Source organism: Carlito syrichta, unplaced genomic scaffold (assembly GCF_000164805.1).
Source record: "Carlito syrichta isolate Samal-C Ts95f unplaced genomic scaffold, Tarsius_syrichta-2.0.1 Scaffold120490, whole genome shotgun sequence".
Classification (NCBI taxonomy): domain Eukaryota; kingdom Metazoa; phylum Chordata; class Mammalia; order Primates; family Tarsiidae; genus Carlito; species Carlito syrichta.
In genome coordinates, this window is record NW_007064586.1 from 175,505 (window position 1) to 178,559 (window position 3,055).

Consider the following 3,055-nt stretch of genomic DNA (forward strand, 5'->3'; position numbering starts at 1 on the left):
TAGCTCAACTTGTCCAAGTGAGTGATGGCGCCCCATGGCCGCCGGAGCCGTGAGCTCAGGCCTGCCCCGCCAGGGTGGACAGCGGGATCCCTGGCATGCCCGCTGCTGCCCCCAGAGGTGCCGTCCTTGGCCCCTGGCTCATCCCATCCCTTCACGAGACTCTCCCATCACCTTGCCACTGGGCACAGCGAACTCAGCCATTCAGTGTCACATTTCAGCCTCTGGCTGCTGCCCCACCGGTCTCTTCCTTTGCCAACAACCAGGTCATTCCATTTTCTGCCCCCAGGGCAGCTTCATTTCAGTCCTCGGGTCATCCCATCCTCTTCGGCCACCCCATCTCAGCCCTCAGGTCACCCCTCTGCAGGCAGCAGCCCTGTGGTTTTTCGCCATCGACCATCCCACCCTCGGGAGCTGGTCCTCACTCAGCCTGATTTATGCCACACATCAGCCACCGGCCCTCCCTCTTTCGGCCAGCAGATGGCTCTAGACCCAGGGGTAGAGCCATTCCATTTTTGATCATCCACCAGGTGACTCCATTGGCTTATCCCAGTCTTGCTTGAACCATATGCCATCTGTTGCAGAGGCCACCCACGAGCAGCCACAGGCTGCCCCATTGGCTCATCCTCATCTCAGCCATCCCCACTGGCTGTCCTTGACCAGCGGGTGTCCCACTGTCCACTGTTGGGATTGTGTGTCCTTGGAGGTTGGGTTGTCAAGCCTCAGCTAGCTTCTCTCTCCAGATGTCAGACGGTGATCTGAGTGTCAGACAGAAGAGCTGTCCTCTCTTGAATAGCTGTTTGAGCTTGTCAGACAGTCAGGCCAAGTGCTGGACGTCGGGTTGGCCCCTGTTCCCCACGGATAATATGCCCCTTCCTTCAGGGTGGCCTTATTCTCATCTCGGCTTTTAGGAACTTCTGGTTCCCCACAGAGGAGCCCTTTCAGGCCCTCCATCCTTTGAGCTGAGAACGTTTTCACCCGTTGGGATGTAGGCTCCGCTTGTAGCTACTAGAATGGCCTCATTCTCAGCCAGCGGAGCAGCCCCCCACTTAAAAGGCCACCAGCCCTGACCCTTCTTAGCTGTTGAGCCATCCTGTTGCCTCAACTTAGGGCCCTCCTAATCCTCTTCAGAAGATCTGTGGTTCCCGCCATCGGGACCACTGAGGGCCACCGTGCTGAGCCCTCATTCACTAGCAGGCTTGAGTGCACACAAGTTGACTTCTCCCAACATCTGGCCTCGGGAGGGTCCTAGAGGGAGGCCCCACACCCCTTTGGGGACCCAGGCCCAGTGCCCCCCCCTCCTGGGCTGCTCCTGCCAGTCTCCAGGCTGGCCAGGCCTCCATGCCATCCGCTGGCTCCAGGCCTGGAGGAACCAATTTTAGTTTCCTGTGACTGAGAGGTTGTAAATTGGACTAATTTTGGATGTGATAGGAAACCAGAATGAGGTCAGCAAGGAGGAGGAGGTGGCTGCCAATGTGCCGTCCTCCCTCTGCCCCCGGGGATCCATGGGCCTACCTGGTCAGCCAGGCGCTGCCTTCTCCTGGTGGTAGCCCTGATTCCCAGACCTAAGTCAGGCAAGACTGCAGCCCCCACCTAAGACCCAGCTAAAGCCACGTCTTGCTTTCTTCTCTCCTTCTCTCACTCTCTCTTTACTCTGACTTTCTCTCTCTCTCTTTTGCTCTTTCTCCTTTTCTCTCTTTCTCTCTCTCAACCCACAGGGGTAGCCTAACTGTCATCTTTTGGTTCCCAGGGTAGGCTCAGGGGGCGAACAAACCTGAGGTCTGGTTGCAGTGGTGAAAGTAGCTCTCGTGGGCCCTGGGGCCTCCTTCCATGGCAGCCCAGGGGGTACTTGGCTGCCCTATGGCCCTAGACCAGAGGCTGGCAAACTTTCTCTATAAAGGGCCAGATGGGAACTATTTTGGCTTTGCAAGCCACACAGTCTCTTTCACAATTCTCCCCTGCCACTGTAGCTTGAAAGTAGCCAGAGACAGCATGTAAACCAACACCAGTGGCTGGGCTCTAGTAAAACTTTATTAACAAAAACAAGTGGTGGGCCAGATGTGGCTACAGTTTGCCAACCCCTGCTCTAGACCATTAGATTGGGATGTGGAGGGAAGGGACAGAGGAGGAGGAGGTTGGAACCTCTGAAACCCAGAAAGAAGTGACTCACCCAAAGCTGTTCAGCCCAGTCCCTGGCTCAGCTATATGGTGCCTGGTGACAGCCCAGCTCTGACCCTGCCTGTGGGATATGGTAAGATCTCTGGCCAGTGCACAAATCAGGCGGGTTCCCCAGAGGAGGCCAGGGACTTCTGTGTGCGGCCACTGACATGGAGAGCATTTCTCCGGGCCTGACCTTATTGGGTCTTATGACACCTCTGTGATAGAGGCAGCTCAGGGACTTTTTTTTTTTTTTTTTGAGTCTGGGTCTCACTCTGTCACCCAGACTGGAGTGCAGTGGTGCAATCACAGCTTGCTGCAGCCTTGACATCCTGGTCTCAGGCGATTCTTCTGCCTCAGCCTCTTGAGTAGCTGGGGCTATAGGCATGCACCACCACACATGGCTAGTTTTGTTTTTGTTTTTGTTTTTGTTTTGTAGAGATGAGGTCTCGCTATGTTACCCAGGCTGGTCTCGATCTCCTGGGCTTAAGTAATCCTCTCGCCTTGGCCTCCCAAAGTGCTGGGATTACAGGTGTAAGTCACCACATCTGGCATTAGTTCAGGGTTTGTTTTATATCCCTAATTTACAGATGAGGGGCCTAAGGCCTAGAGAAGTGGAGTAACTTCTCTAAAGTCCCATAGTTAGTAAGTGGCAGAGATGGGGCTTGAACCCAGGTCTCTGAGCCTACACTGCATCTAACTAGCCATGTCCTATTTCCTCTCCATCCCCACACTTCCCAGAGCATTTAAGAGACACTGGCACCAGGCATGGTGGCTCAAGCCTGTAATCCCAGCACTTTAGGAGGCTGAGGCAAGAGGATTGCCTGAGTCCAGGGGCTCAAGACCAACCTGGGCAACTTGGCAAGACCTCATCTCTACAATAAACCAAAAAATTAGCTGG

General features: G+C 54.9%; 1 protein-coding gene across 1 annotated transcript in view; it reads left to right on the forward strand.

Moving 5' to 3' along the window:
* SYT7 (synaptotagmin 7) overlaps window positions 1-3,055 on the forward strand; it is a 38,852-nt gene that overhangs the window by 10,638 nt on the left and 25,159 nt on the right. The gene's annotated exons all lie outside the window — the stretch shown is intronic.